Source organism: Cydia splendana, chromosome 18, assembly GCF_910591565.1.
Source record: "Cydia splendana chromosome 18, ilCydSple1.2, whole genome shotgun sequence".
NCBI classification, from domain to species: Eukaryota; Metazoa; Arthropoda; class Insecta; order Lepidoptera; family Tortricidae; genus Cydia; species Cydia splendana.
In genome coordinates this window covers 4,929,361-4,956,560 of record NC_085977.1, presented here as the reverse complement: position 1 = coordinate 4,956,560, position 27,200 = coordinate 4,929,361, and the positions used below count along the sequence as shown (strand labels likewise).

The window sequence follows — 27,200 nt, the reverse complement described above, 5'->3', positions numbered from 1 at the left end:
TGAAAAGGGACCTTATTGTCGATGGCGCTTACGCTGCACAGCGTCGCGCGGCATTGGATTTATATCGGATCATTAATAATGGCGTAAGCGCCATCGCCAATAAGGTCCCTTTTTATAGATAACGTCACATATTTTTAAACTAACAACACTATGTTCAGGTAACTGATGGCTATAATAACTAGTAGGTAAAGATCATAAAAGGTGGGCTATAGGGCATTACACCTTTACTGTCTATTACTGGGTTTAACTGCTACTGTGCTTAACATGTCCATGATTGGTGCCGTCACCTTAACTAGTGAGTACTTGGACTTACAGTTTGAGCACGAAAACCGTAGGTTCAGCGGCTGAGGGCTGAGGAGTGAGGAAGTGGGAGAGTGCGCTGTGGCTGGATCATAATGATCATATAGAAATTTCGTTACCTGCCTCTCTATCGTTATTGCATATTCGAACAACAGAGAGGCTAAGGAATATAAGTAGTAAATGTATGTTAGCAGTAGGCCGTCTGGCGAGAGGGCATAGAGGCAAGCGGGGTGATATTTTGCTTACTTTATATTTTACCTACTTGTGTTGTGCGCGAAACATAATGTCGACAACGAAATACAAACCAGCGGCGGTAGCACGGTCGCGTTTTTATCGCTTGTCACCGTGGCTGTCACGTTAGTAAGTAAGTGCGAAAGTGACGCGCATAGTGACAGACGATAAAAATGGAACCATGCTGCGCCCGCAGGGCTCGGAAACCGGTTTATTTTTCAAACCGGTTTCTCTCATTCACCCAGGAACAAAATGGATTTCGTTTCCGTTTGCGGTTACCGGTTAAAGAACTGTTCTATTGAGATAGGTACTGATTTGTGCCAAATTCGTTCGCCTTCCGTTTATGTGGAACGAAATTAACCGGTTAAATTGAAAATATCGAAGCGAGAAAGAACGAGTAAGTATTGCTATCTCTTTTACGTATGACAACGAGCTTAGCCAAAGAAAGCCAAGAGTAACCGGTATTATATTGTTTCCCTGCGAATCATAAAATTCCGTTCCCTCTTCTTACAGGTTAGGAGAGAGAATGTAATTTTTTAGTTCGCGTTCCATCAATTAACCGGTTTTTTAATTAACGAAATAATATAACGGTTTTGGAACGATATTAACAGGTATTTTAATACCGGTTCCGAGCCCTGATACAAACATACATGTATGTTACATACATGTATGCTAATATTACAATTCCACAATTAATCCGCTGGCTTTTTACCCTATGGTTAAAGGAGGGAGGGTAATGTTTATCATGTGTATAGGTAATGTATGTATACATTACCTATGGTAATGAGGGTAATGTTTATCATGTGTATAGGTAATGTATGTATACATTACCTATACACATGATGAACATTACCCTCCCTCCTTTAACCATAGGGTAAAAAGCCAGCGGATTCATTGTGAAACTGTAATGTTAGCAAAGGCTATCTGATACCTAATTAACAGGAGGAAAAGACCCTTTGTGATTCCCCTTTCGCCGCCCAATTCTGCGTCTACAAAAGTCCCCTCGCATTTAGATTAGAGGCACATTCAGAAATTTAAAAGATGATACCAACCTGAGGTTTTACCTTTCGCACTAATACAGAATGGCCCCAAAATGCGTTGACAATTTTAATGCGGCATATTGTTGAAAGCTGAAGCAGAACGTTTTATTTGAATGGACATAGGCCCCGTGCATGAATTATAGGGGACAGCATAAGAGCCGTCAGACTTTTGGCGTAAATGTGTCGTTTATGTTTCCGATGTAGCCCACAAGATGGCAGAACCTACTATGCACAAGGAAACGTACCGACGAGAACGGTAGATGGTAGCGTTGCTTTTGCAATTGTACATGTGCACATATGTTTCCGATTCAGGCCACAAGATGGCAGACCCTCCAACGCGTACGGTCCCTATAAGAGTATAGGGACAAGAGTAGTTTTGTGACTTGTTTTATAATTTTTATCCTATTGTTCGAAATATTCCATATATCTATCGGATCTAGTTGTGTCCAACTTAGTTTTAGATTAATTATGGTTTAAAATTTTGCCACGCTCTAGTAGTATTCATGTATGTACTGACTAAAATAAAAGAACATCAACAGCGAGACATCCCTTTATCCTACGTTTGTTACAACTTAGTCTTAGATTAGTTATAGTTTTAAATATTGCCACGCCCTAGTAGGGTCCATGTATGTACTGGCTTAAATAAGAACACCTTGTAATAATACCATGGCTGCAATAAATGATTATGATTATGATTATGATTAAACATCTGAATACGCTTCTAGTACTGCGGACTCAACAAATAATGCAACGTAATTAGAAAAAGCACATAATGTGAACATTAGACTAATTAGATTTTTATTATCTGCCACAAGCAGGCTACCTGCGGTATGTCGTTATCTTTGCTAAAACTTATGTTTATTTACCATCGTCCGCTGTTCACTGACGATTCATAAATTTCATAATCCTTATTACAAATATACCTACAAGGTCCTCCGAGGGTTATTTAAAGCGGCCCACAGATTACCAGTCCGTTGGTCGATATCAGCCTGTCAGTTAAACGCAAAATGTGACAGTTCCGAACAACTGACAGACTGATATCGATATCGTCCGGCGAACTGGTAATCTGTACGGTTACCATCACTTTGTCACTGACATAAACGCCGTCGAGAACGTAATTTACTTTCTATACATCTCGCTCGCACTCGCATATTAGTGCAAACGGGATGTATAGAAAGTAAATTACGTTCTCGACGGCGTTTATGTCAGTGACAAACTGATGGTAACCGTACTGTGGGCACTTTAAGATTGTTGCTGTCATTGATTAAATATGTAAGGGCCCATACTCACTGCGTATCTAGGAATTCTAGGAACGCGCATCCACAGCGTGTATTTTTTTTATTCTACGGAGCAATTTGTATGCGCTTGTACCGATACAAACGCGCGTTTGCTTCGATACACGTGCGCGTCTTTTTACGTTGTATCGATTCAATGCGGGTCGAAGGCGCGTTAATAAACGCGGTGTGCCTAAACTCTAATGTAGATATATTAGGTAAATGTAGGTGTGCAAAGGTTTACAAGCTGCGTCTGACCCGCGCCTGTATCGATACAAACGCGCGTCGACGGCGCGTAAAAAACGCGGTTTGCATAGGCCCTACGTAATGAAAGTTTGCGATGTTAGAATATACAGATAAAATAGATGCCAGAGATGCAACCATCGCAAAGACTGACAAACGTTAAATAATTTCTTGTTACTGCAAGAACCCAAGTGAACATTCAAATTACTCTCTCCGTCTGACATACACGAAGATCTAGCGCCGGAAAATGGTATGGTTAATACGGGTAAGTGCGGCTGGCCTTTGTATGAACTCGTAATAAACACTACTCAATGTGTAAACAGGCCCCAATGTAAAGGCCAGCCACACTTACCCGCATAGCTTACCCGTATCGTCGGTGCGAATAAATAAATCGCCATGTATTTTTAAGCTACTTTTCAGGAGACAAAAATAACTGTTTATTTTCCTGTTTGTAATATATTTGTTGCACCTGTATTTTTTTTCTAATAGATCAATGATTTTTACATGATACTCATGAAGAAAATAAACAGTTTTTATCGTAATTTTTTACAATATATAATTTTAATCAAAATTTTGCTACATAGCGACTTAAATTTGGTTCATTTAAAATCGTCATGTGTTAAGTTTGTACACATAGCGATTTGTTGCCAAAGTTACATAGTACGAGAGATGATACATAGCGATTTTAGGGTCTATGTCGGGTAATCCATTCTACAATAAATCACCATGTGCAACATTATCGCCATCACCCTTGACGGAAAACAAGGCATTTAATTTCGTTATGTGCTAAAAAATCACATAGCTATTTTTTTTGTTTCTGTTCTATATTTTTTTGTACAAATGTTGTTCTGTGTTCACATAGCGGAATTGTTATTTTCAAAACTAATAAAGATATAACAAAAATATTTATGTGGGTCGACGGGAAATTGAAAAAGGAATTCAAATAAGTATGCCAAAATCAAAATATGGTAAAAAAACACATAGCGATTTTTTTATTCGCACCGACGGTATGTCACAATTGATTGACCTTACATGATAATGAGAGTAACGAAACTAGACAAAGAGTTTGGTATACCTACTATCCTTATCACTGGATCCAGTAATCCTACCATAAGTCACTGACAGTGTCAAAACTCAAAACTGACATATACGCTAACGTCTACGTAATTTACTTTCTATACATCTCGCTCGCACTAATATGCAAGTACGAGCGAGATGCATAGAAAGTAAGTTACGTTCTCGATAGCGTTAGTGTCAGTGCCAAACTGGTAGTAGCCACACAGGCGTCTAGTACCCGTTCATCGGTGGAGGTCAGAGAATGCATGCCAAAGGATGCAATTTTTAGAGTTCTGGGTTTAGCGTAGTATTAACGTTGCCAGACGTTTCCGTTGGGGGCTGTCCATAAACCCCCCCCCCCCCCCCTAAAATCATCCAAAAATCATGCTTCGAATGACCCCGTTTCCTCCTACGTCATGCTACTATCATCCGATGTCCAGACCCCCACCTCCCTAATTTGAAATGACGTAACTTATGAATAGCCCCTTGGGAGAAACAATTTTCAATATCAAGCACCAGTTTCTAGGGCCAGCTCTTAGGCTAACAGGATTACAGAGGCAAAAAACATTCCCCGATTAATCTCTAGTGACCTCAGGTCTGGGCTTTGAATTTAAAGCACTTAGCGGCTTTCAAAATGATGGGTTGTTAGGTACCTACTTATGATATTACATCATTTACATCGGCGATGGAAGCTACGTGGACGACATCGATAATATGGACCAAGTCTATACTCTGTATCTGTAGGTATTTAAATAAAAGTAAACAAAATCTACCCTCAAATGGCTCCTCAAGCCAGTTGAGGGTAGATGAAAACATTACATGATAAAATAATGTAGGTTAAAGTCAGGGCGTTCAGTGACTGATCCAGGCGGTTTTGAATTTGGTTGGTTAACCAATAAATGGTATACACATACATACATACATACATCACTGGCTCAGTGACCCAAAGAGGATCTTGGCCTCTGACACAAGAGAGCGCCACTCCGCCCGCGCGCGCCGCGTATAAATGGTATAACTACCCGAAAATGTACAAATTGTTTGTTTACTCTCTTTTAACCCTTAAATGCATAGTGTTGCCAAATGTCTACAAAGCATTAGATAGCTCACAGATTAAAAAAAAAAGGCTTACGTTCTTGAACGCACCTTTATACCAAACGTCAAGTAGTAGGGTGATGATTTAAGGGTTAAATTCACGCAATATTTTTAATTTATAAAAATTACATTCGTTTTAAGACGAAAAGTCGGAAAGCTTGGAAAAATCCAGAAGTTGATAATTTTTAGTAAGTATGTGATTTTGAACGGTGTTTTCGGGGTTTGTAATTTTATATTTAAAAACTTTATCATAGGTATATCACAAATAGTGTATCTTTCTAATGGTAGTAAAATAATTCATATATCTATTACTGAAAATTACATATTTACATAAATATGATTTAGCCAATTCAACTTCTAACACTGATTTCGCAGTGAAAATCGAAGTTATATTTTTTTTTACTATTTTTCCTAGAATCGGCAAACAATTATGTGATACATATATTAATTTCGGGCAAAAAGAAAAAATCATGCATTTAAGGGTTAAACCTAAAGATACAGTCTAGGTATACGTGACACTCTCTCGATGATTCAACTATATCTATAGACGCGCGCGAGAACGCAACTAATGCTAGACCGCCTGAAACGCCTTGCCTCGCATAGAGTCTGTGCGGAAAGAGAAGAGTCGTAGAATGTATGGGCTCCCTTACATTCCACGACTCTTCTCTTTCCGCACAGACTCTAGCTAATAAACTCTGGAATGAACGTTTATTTATTTATTTATATTAACAAATTAAAACAATGTTTTTTAGGGTTCCGTAGCCAAATTGGCAAAAAACGGAACCCTCATGGATTCGTCATATCTGTCTGTCTGTCTGTCCGTCCGTATGTCACAGCCACTTTTTTCCGAAACTATAAGAACTATACTGTTGAAACTTGGTAAGTAGATGTATTCTGTGAACCGCATTAAGATTTTCACACAAAAATAGAAAAAAACAATAAGTTTTGGGGGTTCCCCATACTTAGAACTGAAACTCAAAAATATTTTTTTCATCAATCCCATACGTGTGGGGTATCTATGGATAGGTCTTCAAAAATGATATTGAGGTTTTTAATATCATTTTTTTCTAAACTGAATAGTTTGCGCAAGAGACACTTCCAAAGTGGTAAAACGTGTTGTTCGCCTATTACGTAGTACGCTGCGTCATACTGTTTGTCTTGCCCCGAGCAAAATAAACTATGTTAGTCTTACCCCACCATACCTTACGTCTTATTGACGCCACGTTAATTCAAGGGGCGTTTACTATAAGCATAGATGCAAGTCCACATAAAAGGTAGAATCCTATAGAAGTGGTATACCTACGCGTGCCTCCGTGAGGGACAAAACATACGCAATGTGACACTATGATTGGTCGAATTGATTTGTTGCCCACCATAATCCATCCTAAACTTACGGTGGGGAGTGGGGAACAAATAAAAAGTGAGACTTTGACAAGGACAAACAATAATAGCTCTTTCGCTGCTACTCCTACTGAAAGATACATAAGACTCCTGTTCGGTCACTTCCCCCACCTTTCATGCCAGATCCAGTTATATACTAGACTCATGCAAGTCCATCAGATTCGCTTGTCAACGGCATTGAAAGCACGACCAGTAGGTACAGTCTACAAACTGCGATCGGCTAATCTGACCTCTCCTTGAAACCGCTCGAATCCTTTCAAGTTTCAAGTCCCGGCTGCATGCTGAACTTTCAAACAAGCATTCCGTCCCTTTCACTCATGCTTATAGAGTGAAAAGGATATTAAATAAGCATTAGTATCGCAAACTTGGGTGTAAGATATTAATCTGTAGGATTAACATGAAGGTAGCTAATTAATATAACTTACTGTTTATTCAATATAACACATTCGCTGCCATAGGAAGTATTTGGCCGTATTTGGAGCGGCGATCTGGTATGTTTATGTTGCGAGCGATATGCGTTGAATTCAGACCTATCTACGCCAAATTAAAAAACTTTTATTTTATCATTAAGCTTCACACCTGCGAACCCTAGTCCTAGTAGTGTAATCAAAACAAAAGTGAAACGCTAACAAGTGCTCGGCCTAATTCGCCTTCAGAACTTCGCCGATCGACGTGTAGCGTTCAATCGTTCATTTACTTTCACGTTACTGTCCAAACTACGAGTAAGTAATTCTAATCAGTGAGGTTGTATTTGTATTTAATTACACAAACGGGTCTACCGCGATATAATTTCATTGTTTTCACCTTAAATTCCGACGTTTCAGCTGAGTTGCACCAGTTGTGGTCACGGAAAACCAATGAAATTATATCGCGGTAGACCCGTTTGTGTAATTAAATATGTGTACAAAACACCAGGTTGTATTTGGATTTAGAAAGCATTGAAATATCGCCGGCAAGGGCAATTAAAAAAGGGGTATTAAAAAATAGGACAACAAAAAAAGTTATTTTTCAATAATTAATAAAAAAACATGCTTGTCACGGTATAATAATGAGAACAATTTTATTTTTATTTTTACATACTTTTATTTAGCTTCACTGCGTATATATACCTACCTATATCTCTTTGTATATATGGTGCTTCTAATCTTGTAACTTAAATTTGAACCACTTCCGGGTGTCTGAATGAGCTGAAATTTCGCATACTTCCATATTTCCGATGACAATGCAATAATATGCTAACATGGAGCTGATCTGATAAATGCTGTCTGAAGGTAGCCAAAGTAACTCTTCGATGAGAAAACAAACACTTTTTAGCGAGTTTAGGCTCCTTCAAAAGGTCTCGAGGAGTACTTGATAGACATGCAAAGAAGAAAAAGTACAGTCGGCAATAAAAGTGTGTTTCAAAAAATATTTTTGACGGTTACTTGTTTAAACTTCAATGCCGTCCGGCTTAACCGCAGCGATCGGATTATCTCTGTCCATTTCATTTGCAAGACAAACATGCAAGGGGCTCATTGAAATGATAATTTGGGTACCCGCTTACCGTGTAACTGAACAGTTTTAGTACCCTGTCGTACTCGTAGTCCAGTAGGAGTGGCTCGGATTGCTTAAATTAGTTACTGTGACAAGGTGATAAAATGTTCTGAGCATAGTGTACTAGTCGAGTGAAGTTTGGTTTAAATGAGAGGGCCTACCGCGAACCACGTTCGACGTGTTTCCTCCCTGTCAGATTTACGTACGAATTTACAAGTGCGACAGAGAGGAAACACGGCCTAGCCAAGATGTAAATCGTTTGCGCCATAGCGAACGAAACATTACCGTTACCTCTCTGTCACTCTTCCATATAAGAGAGACATTAGCGTTTCGTATACAGTGAATTATTGATAATTATGTACAGTCAGCAGCAGAAGTTGCTAAGCGGCCGAGGTGTTCAAAATTACCTTGACACGCTCTTATTCTCTTAACAATACCGTCAAGATCATTTTGAACACCTGGCCCGCTTAGCAACTTCTGCTGCTGACTGTACGTATTTTGTTTCGTGTAACATCTGATTCAGCTAGGTACTTTTGAATAGTTTAATTAAGTTTATACTTATAGGTACATTTTCTTCTCTAAAGTAGTTGATTGGATCTTCCCTAAAGGGGCCCACTGTTTACAGTCCGCCGGACGGAATCGGCCTGTCAGTTAGAACAAAATTTTGACAGTTCCGAACAACTGACAGGCCGATACCGTCCGGCGGACAGTTAATCAGAGGGCCCCTTAATTCTTAAAAAGTGAAAAGTTTCCTCGGCACAAAAATGACACGATGTTTTTTCGCGTGACACTCACACCTCCCCATCTTATTTTCCTCGGATTGTACCAAAATCGGCTTATACCTACTCGCATTTACAACGAAGATTTTTTGTTAAACACGCCTCAGCGAAGACCTAAGTATCAAACGCAAAATGAATAAAGCCAACTCAAAGCTAATAGCACTGAAAGGACCAAGGAACTTTGTAATATGAATATTTTTTCTAAACATGCTTTGAAGAGTCGCTGAATAAAATTGCGCTGAATAGCATAATAAACATAAGTAGGAAATATATTAAGTATGTACCCGTAAATACTTAAGATATAAATACTCAAGATTGTATGAAGACATTTATGTTATATTATATAACTGGGTAGACTTCGCAAACATACCATGTTGCTTAGGTACAATAGGACTGAGACTTTACCAGGCTGACATTTCAAAAATGACAATCGAATGTCAGTCTTTCTTATCGAAAATAGAACACATGTTTGAAATGCCGTATGTGGGAAATATGTATCCCTTAGCCTGGTAAAGGGTTAACTCAAGTTAGTTAATTTCAAGGGAGCGTAAATTTCTCAAAAACACATAGGTATTCTATTAAGTCCGCTCTGAAGATAATCAATAATACATTTTTATTTTTATATATCTTATACCTATCTTATATCTTAGTCTAAGATACCGCAACGATTTGCTGCGCCTATCAGTTTTATCAATGATTTAATTATTCCTTATTTCTAAGTAAAATGTGACCGCAATTAGGTACGTATTATTTTTTCACATTCTGTTAGTTAGGTGTAATGGTAAGATCTTATGTAAAAAGGTACCTAAAAGTCCTTTTTGTATTTTTCAGACCGATAAATTTGACGAAATATTTCTTGTTTAAGTTTCAATTTACAAATACATAATATTATTTACACTATCTATTGAAAAGAAATAAAGTTTATTTCTAGGTGAATATTAGGTACATACTAATTAAAAAAAGTTGAAAGAACATAGGTTATTCGTTGTTAACCTTAAGGTTAAGAGACCTACCTAAATAAATAATAAAAGCCACCGTCTTCTTCTTTCCGCATATTTTTCGAAAGTGCCTCCATTTAGCCCGCCGCGCATGCGAGGTCTATTTCAAAACATGTCCGTTGTTAAGTATTATGTACATTTCATGTGAATGGCGGGATAGAGGCAATTTCTTAAAAGCTGTTCACAATTTATTATCGAGAACCTCTCAATGAAGCTCCAAATTTGAATATTTCGGCTCAAAACAAGCTTTGAATGCCATAACATAAATAACAGCAATCAGAGATATATTTTCCATGGGGATATATTTTCTACAGGATATTAGATATGTTTTTATTCAGCAACCAAAAGTTTTAGGGCTTTAGTACGTCTGGCAAACGAATTAGTTATAAATACAAAGGTAATTCGCAACTCGTGTCGATTTCAAACACTCCCTTCGGTCGTGTTTTAATTTATCACCACTCGTTGCGAATTTCCGTTTTTCCGCACATGTAGGTATCGTAAATAACTATTGCATTTTAAAAACAAAATTCAACTTTTGGAAATGTTCTTACTAAAGGGCACGCAATTTCAGCGCACACCAAATACGAGTAAGTAGGACCTACCTACCTAATTAATAATAAACTTGTTTGCCACCGATGTGGTATAAAAAAAAATTACCTATGTATATTTTTTTTAACTTTATTGCACAATACATGAAGAGGACAAATGGCGGATTTAATGCCAGAAGGCATTCTCTACCAGTCAACCGGGCCATGGGCTAAACCGAAAGAACTAGTTTTATTTATTTTTATTTACTGTATGAAAACGAGAAAATTGCAGCAAAATTTAATGTTTTTAAAGGTGCAGCTAGTTCATAAGAACAGCGACACAGTACGTTGAAACGAGCAGTGGGTAGTTGCAGCATTTTAAACTATAAATCTAGCGGTTGAACCGAATGCAATGCCCGAGGACCGTCATTAAAGGCTCGCGGCGGTCCGTTGAAGAATGTAGCAAATAAAACCTTCAATTACTATCACAAACTCGTTTCTATCTGGTCTCTGCCACTTTAAAAACACCCTTATACTTCTTCAAATACGATAGATATTTGGATGTAGTTGAACGTGAAGATTGGAGGTTAATAATGTGGTTAGAAATCTGCGGTGAGCGCGATGTTACCTAAAAACGGTTGCAGCGGTTCCATGTTCTCTTTGTCTAGCTGTTTTCGCTATAGCCTAGGTATTTGATTCAACATAATGCAGTAGTAATTTAACAAAGCCTCTAATTACCTTGAGGAGAATTTTATAGCAGGATCTTCATCCGAATTGTACAACTATTTTTTTTTAAGTTTTCAAATAACTAATACTGAACAACCCAACAATTTTAAATATGTCATCAGTGTCTTCCGGATGTAAGTACCTAGTATACCTAAATTCAATATACGCGATATAATCCGTTTTAATAGTTTTATTTCATGTCATCAGAGTATTTAACTTACTCGTAAATATTTTACAAATGACTCAATGACGAATATTTGCAGTAGTAAATTTTTTTTCGTGGAAAACTGAAGTAGATAATAAATTCTGAGCACAAAACCGCCCTATATTACAGGCGGCGTAGTTTGTAAATAAATTTGCATGTTCTGTGAAGATAATCATTCAGAAATGTAATAAATGCTAATTTAATTCAATTTCTTTTGAATACTTGCTGACTCATGTAAAATTTCACACGTGACGTGCTCTATACCTATTAGACTATCGATATATTTAAATTATTATGCCCTAGAAATCGCTTAAAACGCACACTAACAGGCTTGATGGATCCAAAGTCTTCCATCGCCGCAATCCTGACATTTCGCATGCATCAAATTCGCAAAGCGGCTTAGGCGCGAGTGCATCCCCGCGACGTGCGGGCCGGGGCCGCGCGTTCCACATGAACCGAGCGAGCACGGGTGACATTTTCTATTCAATTTAAGTGGTATCCAGACGGGACTGATCAAATCGGTCGATTTGATCAGAAATGAAATTGGCGTCAATCTCCAATTTTAAATTTATGGTGATATTAAAGCCCTCTAAATTGAAAAAATGCCCCAGAACGAAAGTACTGGCCTCACAAATTGGTATTCTTGCGTCCGCACCTCATTTTATCGGTAATATCGGTCATTATCGGCGGTTGAATTCGGCGAGCCAAATTGGTATTGGCGTCCGCACCTCCTGATTCGATCGGGCAATTGAATCAGATTGGCGAAAAATTTACTAATCTGGATACGCCTTTAATCTGTAATTTGACAGACTTTAAGGGGCCCACAGATTACCAGTTCGCCGCACGATATCAGTGGCCTATTTTATAAAGCTACAAGTTACAATTTACAAGCGGAAGTCTCTTTCTAACCCTATGTGTTAGAACGAGATTTCCGCTTGTAAATTGTAACTTGTAGCTTTATAAAATAGGCCACAGCCTGTCAGTTGTTCGGAACTGTCACCTTTTGCGATTAACTGACAGGCTGATATCGTCCGGCGATCTGGTAATCTGTGGGTCCCTTAAAGTCTATCAGGCCATTTCTGTCAGTAGGAAAAAGCGGCAAATTTAAAAAATGTGGGCGCCAAGGGTTATCGTCTCACAGAAAATTTGAATTTAGCGCCTTTTTCTATTACTGACATAGTTGTTTGACCAGCTGTATGTATATGGGGCCGTGGCAGTGTGATTCTAATTATTAGACCACAAACAATTGACGGGTGGTGCCCCGGAACAACGATCAAAGTGCAAGATATGGATTTTCTCTCATTATGCAAAACTTAAAATTAATGCCTAGGTACATATTATTTATAACATAGCACTGGTTACGACCTGACGAATGGTGATGTGATGGCAACCGTTCACGAATGTCTTGTTGGAACATTTCGATCAGCAGTTCACCAGAAGGCTCCATTCACACTTGCTCGGTAATCTACAACAATGGCGGCCGGATAAGGCAGGTGCAAGGCGGCGATAGCAGCGCGCAAACATGCCGCACGCCGATGGATTGACTGCGCTTAGGCCCGCCACACTACGAACATACTTAGACATACCATAGAGTAATATAAGTCGGTAAAGAAAGAGTGGTAACTGCATACATCAGTTTTCTTACAAACATTTCGTAGTCGACATCCAGCGTCAAGCAGCGGAATGTATCAGTACTGCTAGTCGACAATAGATGTCACAAAGAACGAAAACTCTAATGCTCAACCATTTTCAGCTAATATCATAACCGGATTAACCGGAACTCTATTTTCAACTACTTCTGCTTATAATATTAGTTGTAAATTGTTTTAGCAGTACATTTTTCGTCATTAGCGACACTTGTGACATCTGGTGTCAAGTAGCGGTACTGATAATTCCACTACTTGACTTTAGATGTCGACTACGAAATGTTTGTAAGAAAACTGATGTATGGAGTTACCACTCTTTCTTTACTTATATTTCTCCATGGACATACGCAGCCATGCTGTTAAAACCTTCAATCTGCTCAGCGTAAGGCTTCGTTTGAATTATAGTCAGGTGCTTAGCTTCAAATGTGTCATCCATTCGGCAAAACATGGCGTGCATGTAGCTTTCATAGGCACAAAAATAAAAAGTAGTCTTCTCACAATTTGTTATAAGTACAGAGAGCTGTACGTTAGCCTTTTTAAAAGTACAATAATAATTGTAATTTTTTCAGGTTGAGGATTCGGCGTTGGTAGTCCCAATAGAATCTTGGTGATTCGAATCTCGTCCAAGGCAGTAATATTTACTAATTTTCCTTTAATTAAAAATATGAATTCTTCATTAATAACAATTATTTCGTCTTCTTCCCCTGCTTCCCCTTCCCCTTCTCGTGGCGCTCTCACAGCTGGCTATGAATTGTAAATGCGCGGACAGACGGCCTGGCGCGCTGCCATCGGTCTAAATGATTAGTTGATTGTTATTTGATTAGCGTTAAATTGTTTTTATCGTATGATTAATAACAAAATTGTTAATTAATCATCTGCATTCTTCCCCCGCCACAGGTTCAATTGTTTTTGATCGTGTTACTTAAACTACTTAAAGCGATAACAACGGCGCGGCTTGCTAAGTGCAGTAATTTGCCGGAAAAAGCACAACAACGGGAGATGTGGAGATCAGTGTCAGCAGACCTCATAAAAGTCTCTAAATCGGCAGTAAAGACAAGGCGTCAGCTATGTACGTCAGCACATCAACGCACGTGATACAGTATCAAGCCGTTCCGAAAGTTACCAATTATGGCGTTATTACAGTGTATATGAGACCCCATGACTGTATATGAGACCCAAAAAGATCCTAGAAAGTACTAAGATGAGTAGCAGGACTACAGAACTCAAACAATTTAATCAGCAGCCCTCATAAAAGTCCACTTAGTGTTCTAAATCGGCAGTAAAGACAATGGCGTCAGCGCCGTCAGCACATTAGCGCACGTGAAACCTACAGTAAATTGAGCAGGCCGCGTAGCCAACCTGCCAATCGCTAACGCTCCGTAGCGATTGAAACGCAACTGTCACTGTCGCACTTGGGTATAAGGAAGAGTGATGGAGAGACAAAGCGTTTCGTTGTCGAAGCGATAGCGATTATGACCTTGGCTAGGCCGGCTGTTCCGAAAGTTACCAACTATGGCGAGATAAGAAGTGTATATGAGACCCCATGAGGCTTCCAAAAAGACCCTAGAAAGTACTAAAATGAGTAGCAGAACTCAAACAGTTTAATCAGCAGCCCTCATAAAAGTCCACTTAGTGTTCTAAATCGGCAGTAAAGACAATGGCGTCAGCGCCGTCAGCACATTAGCGCACGTGATACAGTAAATCGGGGCCGTTCCGAAGAAAGTTACCAACTCCCTGGCGGATTACGGCCGGCGAATGAAAACGAGCTGCTAATGAGCATCGCGAGTTAATTGACACGGATATTGGTGTAAATAGACGGCGCATGTACGGTTGCCGGACGCTGCAGTACCTTGACGCGATTTGTGTTGCTGTTATGCTGGAGTAACCTCGATATGGCTTTTTACATATTACTCCGACTAAGAAGGACCCGTGGACGTGACCGTCGGCCTAGAAAATCACCGACCTAATTGGTCTAAGCTCCTGCTTCAAGGAAATGAGGAGCTTACATGACGTCACCGACTGTCCATGGTTCTGCTTACATGAACTGTCGTCGTCGTCGTCGTCGTCCCCGGTATTTAAAACCTTCAAGAAAAGAGCGTACTCCTATTTTGAATGACGGTAATTGATATCAGGCGATTTGTCTGGACGCTTGCCTTGCCTCCTATATTATAAAAAAAATACGTGTTAGGCGTGTTTGCGTGGTCTACATCAATGCACATCCGTGTTAATTGCTGAGGGCACTATTCAGTAGGTAAGGGCGCTGAATGCTGATAAGACAACAATGGGACCTTAGGAACTGCCGAATGGAAGCGGTGAGGACTTTTTAGATGACTCAGATACCTACTCCTAGTTGGTTGTAATGGAGACAATGCTTTCTAAGAAATTTTATACAATTATATTGTTCTCGACGGTTCTTTATAAAGATTCTAAGAATAACAATGAAAGTTTTAATGGAAGTTACAAGGTACCTATCGAAATGAACCGCATTTCTATCAAAGGAGCGAAATCAATCTAGAGTAACAAATCTTATGAGTCTGAAATAGAAGAACTGGGTGCTATGAGAATTTACGCTTTAATGAATTCAGAGTTTAATTCGTGAGTCGAGTACTACTACTACGTGACTCAAAGGGACTAGAGTCATTTAATTAACTCGAAGACTAGAGTCCGAAAGATGCGGACTCCAAAGACTCGAATCTACGCAACTAACACTTAAATTGGCCAATCTAGCAGTCAACTTCCCATCTACCTATCTATATAATCCGATTTCATTGTTTGGGTTCACTTCAATAGATATCTGGGATTTACAAATAGAGGTATGTATATCGAGCTTTTATGAAATGAAACATTGCATTGCAACGTACGTAGGGTTACCAGATATCAGGAATTTTCCTGACATTACCGTTATATTGCCGCTTGTCAGGAATGCGGACGGAATACGAAAATGTCAGGAATTTCAGTGAATGACCAGACTTTTGTATTATGTACATTACTCAAACTACATTATTCAAATTTACTTACAAAAGTAAATCCAAAACAAATCTAACAATGTATCAAGCATATATAGATAGAGGCGCTTACGGTTAGCCCACCACCAGGAATTTTGACAGAAAATCCCAAATATCGATCTGGTAACCCTAAACGTACACAGCGGTCTGCACTGCTACTGCAAGAGCCGTATACACTTACGTAAACCCTAAAACCTCACTTTTCGTAGGTAGGTATTACACGGTATCGTTTTAGTAGTGTTTCGATTAGAACTTATTGGTAAGAAATTATCAGATTAGTTGGGTAAAGTCAGACCAAGCAGTGCAAGTGTTATTTAGAAATAAGTCATAACTTCATAGAAGTTTGACGTTTAAAATAACACCTGCACTGCGTGTGCTGTCAAAATCTCTGCAGACTTTTCTTGGTCTAACTCTACCCGTTTTTCAGACTACCGAAATTTTCAAAACAAAGTTATATTATATTCAAGAGATTTTATTTGAAAATATAGATTTATATGCAGTCGTTCCCACGACGACAACACAATTAGTCATTCTTTGTTGCCTAGCTAGATTGTGAAGTATTCTCAATCCTCTTTTATCATTATAGTACCTTCATTCCTTTATCATTCTATTACCTTTATTATAGAAAGTAATCAAATTTCATATAGCCACGTCTAACTTTTGCCTTTTGCCACGAAAAAAAATGCAAAACGGAACCGTTGAAACTGTTGAAAGTAAGCAGCCACACAGGGCTACTTTATTTGCTACAGCTAGTCGCCAGCGGAGTATTCCAGATTCTTCCCTTAGAATATTTCCCGACAACACATTAAATTATTAGATTAGAACCAGTATTTCAACTCTATTAACTAAACTATTTACATTAACATTTTCCAACCTATTATAACACGATGCAGTCTGAGCTTGACAGCCCCGATTTGTCGGAAATTATTAGCACTATATTTCAAAAAATCCTACCTTACCTAACCAATCATTAATATCATTATTATCTACAGTTTATGAAAATACAGAAATTCTCATTGTGTCCCAAGAATGATGGTAATATAATTACCTGTAAACGTTGCCATGAAAGATCCGGTTGGCACTGATAACTGATGTCCCAGCAAAATGTCAAAACAGAATTTTGTACTACCCGGCGAATAAGCGGCCTATGAAAAAGTTAGAGACATCACAAATTTAAACCACCCACCACACATATGTAATTATGTTTTAATAAAATATGTGTTTCTAAACGCGAAAGTTTTAAATGTAATAAATCTACCTTCAAACTACTGTTTATTCGCTTACCTTGACATTTCCACGCTGACTGGATCGGGAAGCAATAAATATGACCGACGGAGACTCCAAGTTAGCTCACAGCCGCCAACAGCAGCTGAAAAATATCAGCTACCTTCAATTTCGGATTGGAAACTTTCAATAAGTTATTTACAACCGGCTTACAATACCGCTTTCAGCGCTCTGCGGATTATTTACAAATTCAAATTTAAATTGAGAGTTGGACTGAAGTTTTTAAACCGGTTCGGTTATCCTTTCTGCTATATCGGGATTGGGGGCTATAGTTTTGTGATAAAAGCATTTAGTTTCAAGTGCTTTCCTTTTCCTACTAGTTTGTTCTGATATTGTAGTACTTACTTAAGTATTTAATACTTTAATTACCGACGTATGAAAGATTGTTACTTGTGTTTTACAACTAGGTACATACTTATATAAAATTTAATAATATAGTAACAGCACCAGTCATGGGACATTTAAGAGGAAATTTGGAGTATTTATGATATTTCCCTTGTACATGTAAATGGTCTTCCGCTTAGCGTGTTAAAAGATGAAAGTCCTATCCGCCTTTCATGTTTTAGGCGTGTTGTATCAAAGATACTGCAATGAGTTTCCACATAATTAACAAATTAAAACTATGCTTTTTTTCTCCAGTCATGGACACCAAAGCTCCAGTAATGGGCCCCCGGTAATGGACGTGAATCCAGTAATGGGCCCCCTATAATGGACATTGCTCTATCAGTATAAAATTTTGAAATGGGGAATAAGTTATGGCAAAAAAATCAATTTTTGGTATAAGCTTTTATCGCTGAATGTATTTTTCTTTCCACAGCCAATTATTATTGTATTAGATTCATCGAGACAATTCTAATATACCCAAACACAATTAGTTAGGGTTTATTGCGATAAAGTTCCCATGGCCACCTCCTGTCTCCATCATCAGATCAAGTCCATGTTATCATAATATTGCATTATCATCCGATTTGCATACTTAATTACGTACTTACACAAAATTTCAACTGAATCGGAAATCGAAAAGTGGGTCAAATTCAGCTACCAAGATTTGACCCACACTAACTAACAAGGCAAGTTAAATAAAAGTTTGGAAAAACGATATTAATTTATCCTAAGTCCGAGAATACCTCCTGGTTGACATATTTCGTAACTACATTTTACTTCTGTATTGTTTAAAACATGAAATTATGGCATGGCAAGCATCATTATGTCAATTGTCCCATCATAGGAGGTATGCAGTTTTATAGCTCCTATAATGGGATTGGGCCAAATACCACTATTTTTTTACATCTGTGGAGTCACAACATAGTGTGTTGTATACCTTATCTCATGGTAAATGCAATTAACAAAACACATTCTAGTTTTCATCAAGTATTAATTAATTAAAATTTAATAAATTAACTCACCTCTCTTAGCGAAGTTGTTAAGAATTTTTAGTGATATTTTTTTTCAGTGGCACGACAACTTTTGGGTTGACGCACATTTCTTAAAAAATAACCGAATTTAATAAAAATTCAAACATAATCAGCTCTAGGACTCTTATTTATGATAAAAATATATCCAGTGTTTATAAACTACTTTTATATACTTATTTTAGAGGAATTGTGTTTTTTTGTCCCATTACTGGTTCCGTGTCCATTATAGGGTATACTACTAATAGTCGTTTTATATTTATTTACCTACCTTCTTTTTTAATCCTATGAGTATCATGAAATTTAATTTAAATTAAAAACCATCATTCACACCTAAACCAAAAGTACTTTTGTGGTGAGTAAATGAATGTATATTTCACAAGAAATTTGAGAAAAGAGAATTTGCTGTCTCAACAAAACAATTTAACCGCAGTCGCTCAAATCCCTTTATCAATGCAAATATTAAGGTACATTAGTACAATTCCAAGAGCATTTGCGTATTTTATACACGCATTAAACTTGCAGCGAGATGGGACATTACAATGAATATTCATCCTGAGAACAGAAATACATTTCAAAATAGATTTGTATTGTAGATCAGGGCTTTTAGTAGTAGTAGTAGTAGTAGTAATCACTTTATTGTACACAACACAGGTTTACATAATATTTACAGAAATAAAGGTACAAAGGCGAACTTCAAAGGTGCCTGTTACATAGGCAGAGCTTATAGCAAGTACTATGTGAAATTTTTACACCGTACCGCTAAGCATATTTATCATCTTCAGTAGGTATCATCGCCTGATGTACCTAACCTTCTGAAGCCGTATCAATGGTTCCATTTTTATCATCTGTCATGCCATGCGTCACTTTCGCACTTACATATTTGTTAGAACGTGACAGGCATGGCGACAAATGATAAAGAGCCGTCCATCTTAGCCCTACAGTTCTGAAGACGCATCAACGGAGCCACGCAGTTAACTAGGTTAGGTTACACAAAAAGGAAATAGCTGTCTTATGTTCCCGTAGGTTAAGAATATGGAAGCCTAATTTCTCGTTGTGACTTTAAATATTAACGAAGATTTGGGCTGGACCAAATTTGTGGACATTTGTTGAATCTTCTTTTAGGTCTGTAGGTCTACAGAAAATACAAATTAGAACCTACATCAGCGTGACCATACATTTATATAAATAGATCAGAAGTGGTTTTACTAGCCGTTATGTTGGCAAATGGTTGGCAAACAGGCCCGCGGCTGCGACTGACAGCAAATCTAATAGCTCTTGAGCGCGTTGACACACTACAACGGCCCTTTTCTTGCCCACTAGTGTTTGCCTTTCGCCTATTTTTAAAGGCGCCGATATTGGCATTAACCAGATTTGTACCTACATCATACAGATGTGTCACGATGCTTGTCTTTATAACACTTCGAAATTACCCGAACCTTATTTTTTGATTACTGTTTTACAATGAGTCGCCATATTTTATTGAAAATACCTCTGTTTTTAAAGAAAGTTGGTACATTTTCTGTAAGATTAAAAGACAGCGAAACAGTTTGGAAAGAGTAAACGAATTAACCAATTAGGTACCTATTAGGTATGTTCTTCATTCGTTCATTCACAGTTCATTAGTCCATGATTAACTCTGTACAGTCAGCGTCGTATAGTAGGTAGCATCCAAAGTATTGAAATTGTTCGGTACGCCATACAAATTATATGGTGTACCGAAATATTTGAATACTTTGGATGCTACCTACTATATGACGCTGACTGTACAATAACCTAAAACATTTTCAAAAATATTACAGAATTTAGAACTTTGAAAGAATTTTGGACACTAGACGCTTACGTAATACCTCGATAAATTCAGAATAAATTACCTAAAGCTTTTGTCTCAGCAAAAAGTAAATGGCTCCGCGGAGACGTCAGTTTACGCGAATTTTCTTTTTCATGGGAAATTCGTTATTACGTCGCGTAGGCTAAATAGTCATCATCATCACTTTTACCTGGCCGTCAAATTCGAATGTATTTAGTTAAATGCTACCCTTTAGGTATTAAGTGGTTGCAACTTGCAGATCATAGGTATATTAGCCAGCGAACTCGCATGTCAGTTGTTTATTTAGATACTTAGGGCATACTGAAAATTCCTGGATTGGCCACTTAGAAAAACCGGCCAAGTGCGAGTCGGACTCGCAAACGAAGGGTTCCGTACCATTATCTATAAAAACGGTCACCCATCTGTAAGCATCACAATAGTTGATATCCTGTATGTTACTTTATACTGATAATAATCACATGTAGTATGCACCTGACTTTATACTTTTTGGTTATTGTATCTATGGTCATGTTTGTTGAGGGAGAACTGTCAGATTTTGGCGGCGCTTGATTGCCCGAGGTTATGTTGGATTGGTTCCTTTGTAATCTTATAATTAATCCTGTATGTCGCTGTAATAAAAGAAATATTACTGGAAGCAGTGGTTTGTGTGCTAAACCCCTTTTACTGAGCATTAAATCTATGGATGATTTCAACTCAGAAAGCGGGATTGTGAATTCAAATGCCCACATAGAAATTGGTTAACTGTTTTCACCTGTATAGAGGTGCTATATTGAACCATCGCACTGGGAGATTTCGGCACAAGATCGGCAGAAGTAGAGGTTTACAGTGAATAAAAAGTGCAAGCCTTTGAAGAGCAGAGGCGAGTCGAACTCGACGCAAGATGAGTTAAAGGCCCGACCACCTGCGGTCATAAACTACAATTTTGTCGGAAGTGTGCAGACCTGCGGTGAATGTGGATGTTCATTCACTGCAAAAATAGGCTACGTCAGCCACCTGAGAGGTCACGATCATCGTTCTCACTAGCCAGTGAATACTCAGTCGCCGAGGCCGAAACCGGCTAGGACAGGATGATCAGAGGTGCGTAGCAATGTATGTTGCTTGGTTTTTTTTTAAAAAGTTTGAGTTTGTTTGATTGACAATTGGTTTCATTTGCTTATCATAAAAGGTGTTTTAAATTTGCAATGTAAGTACTTGACGTTTGCTATGTATTGATATAGTTACTAACCCCTGTTTTTTTTGTCATTGTTTGTTTTTGGTCTGAGAGATGACACGTTGGAATACAATGAGAATAGATCTCGACGAAAACGCAAGCAAGCAACCATCAGCTTCATCACAGTGAGATTGGTGAGACACAGAGCCAACATGGTTACGAACGAAGTCAAAAGGGTAAGGATGACATTGTGCAGTATTCAGGTACAATATAGGTGCTTAGTGAAGTTAGTTATTAACACTGAGTTGTATAATGACATTCGGTGAATATATACTAGGTATTATTACTATTTTGGATAGTCTAATGACACTAAAAGGTATTTTATTTCTAATGATGTATGAGTATATAATGCCTATATATGGCAAGAGATAACAATAAAATTTTATGGATTGGTATCACAGAGGTTATTGCCATGATGAATTGATAGGATAGCGAAGATGAGAGGAAGAAACTGATAGCGGGCTAGAATTGTAGATTGGCCCATGACGGTTATCAGTAGAAAGAGTTAAAAGAGGCTTTTACCAAGCACCACACTTATTGAGATATAGCTCTATTTCTATATTCCGGTCTCTAATTCAGAATAGGTGGTAATTTATAATAGGTGGATGTGCATATAAATTATTTTAGATAAAAGACTGAAGTTAGTTTTTGATTTGACAACAAAGAAATTATTTATAAACTTTTGTATATGAAAAAAAAAAATGTTAGTTGAAGATATTGAATGGTATATTCTACATAGGTAGGTACATGCATTTAGTTTCATATCATTGTTATATTGGAAATTATCAATCTGGATACTTAGAGAGAAACACATACAAACAATAATGAATGAATGAAATTACACACAGTATAAATTCGAAATTTGAAATGACACAGGTAGTTTCACATCTATTTCATAACATTTATTTAAAGGTCATGCATCTCAACAATCCAATTCATTAGATTATGTAATTCATTCTGAAGCCTGAATTTTGTATATGAGCAAGGTTTATATAATTTAAAAATGAAAAAAACAGATGTGCAGAATTTTTGGAAATTGTCCAGGCTTACCTCATGCTTCGCATACAAATCAAGGAAGTTTACATTAATGATATTAATATTTCAAAATGTAAAAGAGACTTGTACTATGAATGGTGTCACAATTATTTTACATCAATTTACCAAAGAATTAAGTTTGAAAATATAAGTAACAATTTCAAAGCATCATTATTATCATTCAGGGAACATGATGCATGGTCGCATTGTGGATACTGACATTGCATATTAAAATGAAAAGGTTAAGATCTCCTTGTAGGTATTTAAAAGAAAGTGAATAAGTTCACTATATTTGGAATTCTTGAATATCTACTTCATACCTTCGAATTGTTGACAAGTGGTATTTATATTTAAACCTTATTGCACAAAATAGGTATACACAAGTGTTCAAATTTGTTTTTCTAAATTTATAAATTTAATGCAGGTCTTGTCTAATGACTCTAGTGAAAGCGTTTGTTGCACGGGATTGGCTAAACAAGAACAGATTACTTTTCGGTGTTGACACAATATTTATTGTCTAATAATATTGCATAGTATTCAGTTATATTTTTAAAATTTGACTAGGTATATGCGAAGTTGAAATAGTACAGTTATACATCTGTAATACCATGGATTGTGATGAAAAATGATTATGATTACAATCCAGTAATAAACCACAAATGAAACTATGAATTATTGTTGCTATGAAATACAATTTATTTGTGGCTTTATGGTTTCATTTGCATAAAAACTTAACAGCTGGTGATGCCTAATTAAGTTAATCAAATGGACGGATCCTAGAGGTCATAAATTGTGGTATTTGGGTTGCTAAGAGGTGGGTAATGGTCAGGAGTAGTGTCGGTCGAATGCAAAAGCAGATTACTTGTGTATACATTATCAATTATAAGAGGGTCCATTTATAAAATTAAAATGTTGGCAAGAGCAGTGCCTGTTTGAAAAGACAAGACTTAAAGAATTCTCATTGAAGATTGACTTAAAGAGTAAGGTCGATGAGTGGGTACAAATAATCTCACAAGTTTTAGTGCAGGGTTAAAACCCATGGTTTTGTGCAAAAGTCTGTGACTGACTTAAACAAAAGACTCAACACCAGAGTAAGTTGAATGAACGAATCTAAAAGTATATAACATTCAAATTTAAGGTGGATGTGTAGGGCTGTCCTGCCGACTAGCCACCAAAAGATGGCGTGATTGTGCACAAATTGCGGATTATCACTATTTCTTTCAAAACCCAAACAATTTTCTAAGATGTGTTAATATTGGCGCAAACAATAAAAAATATTACGTCTAAATCGAAATATATTCCACTCAACAGTGTCTCATTTCATCAAAATCTGACAAAACTGCAAAATATTGCAATTTCATGCATTCACGCACACTACCATATCCCCCAGTGTCAGTCTTGTGACCATTAAGCCAAAACAGACTAGAGGTCGCTAGTACAGAAGATGGCTTTTCTGATTACTCTCATTAGCTAACTAGGGACAAAAGTGTAAACTAGATGGCGCGGTGTAAGAGATGAATTTTTTTGCAAGATTAATTTAAGGTAAAGGCGCATCCAGACGAACTGAATTTAGCACCAGAATGGGCGGATTGTCTATGGTCACGGACGGTATATTCTGTAAGGCCTCGACAGACCTTGCTACAAATACCGGAATGGAACGGAAATCACATGCAATTATCGGTGAGGTATATAGAGGTCCATACAATAAATTCGTGACCGTATGCAGACCTTTATTATTCTTTTTTGCTCGACGCTGCCTTCGACTGCCATACATTTGTTATACTACCTACATAAGCAATACCCACATTATATGCACGTAGCGTACGTTTCGTGGCTCCTGGCCGAGGCGTTAGCTTGGTCCGATTTTAAGCTACCTACATTCCAAATTGTAAATTTCAAAGGTCACGATTACATACTTTCTACAATGTTTGTTTTCACACCGCAATGAATGATGAGTGTTTCCAAATGGTCCAAAAGAGCTTTTTCCAAAAAAAAAATAGACCTGAGTCTCACAGACCCTATATATTATAATAATTTGTTTATCTAGTTCTTCCAGCTCAAAATCACTGGCATATTCAATCCTGATAGTAAAAAAATCCTCCAAATATTTGTGGCTTTCCATTACAAATGGGTCCTTATACTTCAAGTGCAATAAGGTCCTTTCCAACTGAAATTCTTATAAAAAGGTTCTTATTGCACATGAAACATAAGGACCATTGCATTGTCTGAATGGAAAGCCACATTTGTATGGAAATTGTAGATTCCACTAAGTAGGTACGTCAAACCATGAAGTTATATTGTTTAAACTGGAGCGAGTTGTCAGTTTTTTTGCCATACTAATTTGAACCTTATCACCGAGACAGAATGTTGTTCGTACCAGACTAGAGAAAACGGTCCACATGAGATAGAAAAACCTGAGCCCTGTGTCTCACTCGCACATGTTGCCAATGTTAAAAAGATACCATTGTGATAGAAATTATATCAATATACTACTGAAATTCATTACCTTCTTATACTATTTTAGTGATGCTATATTCTAATTACAGTTCTGATATCTTTTAAGTAATTTGTTAATTATTATGATGTTAATATTATTAACTGATTAAGCCAAGCATGTGCGCAACAAAAAAAACAGTAAATTGAATATGGTAGAAATTGTAGTAACTTTGAATATTAATTGGTATCCCCAACTTGATGACGATTAGGGTCACCATGATGTCGGTACGATTTGGATCGGTCTTACAAAATTGTTATTTCCTACTTAATGTAAAAATAACTTTACCTAAATAGTATACTAATAAATAAATAAAGATATACTTATTTTGGCATGTTTAATTATTCGGTTCACGTAATGAGAGCTACATAATTGCCAAAAATTAAATCCGAAGTCCTTACATTACAGATTGGACATTACAGACTCATATTTTTATACATAGTATTTAATTACTGGAACGTTAATTCTAACTATTTATATATATGTAATCGATTCTATATAGGTTGGGCCGACATTTCCGTCAGTATACAAAAGCGGCAAATTTGAAAATGTTGTTTCAATTACAGATCTACGATGACTTAGCGTCATAAAGAATAGCTAAAGTATGCAAAAGGGAAGTCATCACGTATATGAACACACCATGAGTATGATATTGATAGTGACAGGTATTTTGTTAAATTATGAATTATGAAGAGCATAAATAGTGTAGAATGCCGGTTTACACAGTTAAATGTAAGTTTTTATTTCGTCGTGTGCTAATATTTTATCATTTTAGTCAATAATCAAGATAATTTCGTGTAAAAACATAAATTGTTACGCTACGCTAGGGCTTCACAAAATGACTAGTATCGATAACCAGTGGGCATAGTAATAATATAAATTTATTTGCGTTGCAAGTGTTGAAAGTAGGAATTAAATTCGCAACGAGTGGTGATAAATTAAAACACGACCGAAGGCAGCGTTTTTAATCGATACGATTTGCGAATTACCAAGTACAACTACAACGTTTTACCCGACCCTGGATATTTGTCTCGCTCTCTCTTATAGCTGTCTTTGATAGAAATAGAAAATATTTATTTGGCGTACAAAAACATACCTACATTACGGTAAGTGCACCATAAAGTTAACAATACAGTAAACATACACCAAATAGGATGCCGCTCAGCATAAGCAGTGTCTGTAAGACACTACGCTGGTTTTCACCCAATACGTACGATGGACGTACGGCGGACCACCTTCCTCACAATAAACCACGATCGCATTGATCGCGATCCAATACGCCCATCCCATCTGTAACAGCTTTTATAACGACTAAAAGCTTTATAACGACTAAATTAAGTAAGGTTGTGTGAAGCGTTTTACAGAAGAGAAAAAAACTATATCCATCTCTTTTCTGGGGCAATTATACTAGCATAGGGTAAATACAGTATGATTCTCTCTGATTATGCACGAATGAGAAAAGATCCTGGCCAAACTATACATTCCATCTTATGCTAATATCCCACATTCATATGACTTATAATAATAATAATAATAAATCCGTTTATTTAAGACAACATAGGTCCAACACATCGCATTACAATTTACATAGGATTAACAATAAAATAATAAACACTAGAAATTTTGAAATATTTGAACATTCCTGACATTTATAAAAAGAAAACAACCAAATCACATTTAAAATATAAAACTGTTTAGATAAAAATAATAAGTTACTTAAATTAGAATAAAATCATTAAAATATTGTAAAATCGTTGTCAAAAATATAAATAAGTTAAAAATAATAAAAATGTCAACAATTTCAAATTAGGCACAATCAGACGAATTCATAAATAACATGTTACTAATAAAATCCAAAATGAAGTAAAATATAATACC

At 37.1% G+C, this 27,200-nt stretch overlaps 1 long non-coding RNA gene across 1 annotated transcript in view; it reads left to right on the top strand.

The window, feature by feature from the left end:
• The window catches only part of LOC134799431 (uncharacterized), a 105,052-nt gene continuing 77,852 nt past the window's right edge, over positions 1-27,200 (top strand). Inside the window, exon 1 of the long non-coding RNA XR_010145405.1 lies at positions 1-152. This is a non-coding gene — a long non-coding RNA (uncharacterized LOC134799431). The remainder of the gene's footprint in view (positions 153-27,200) is intronic.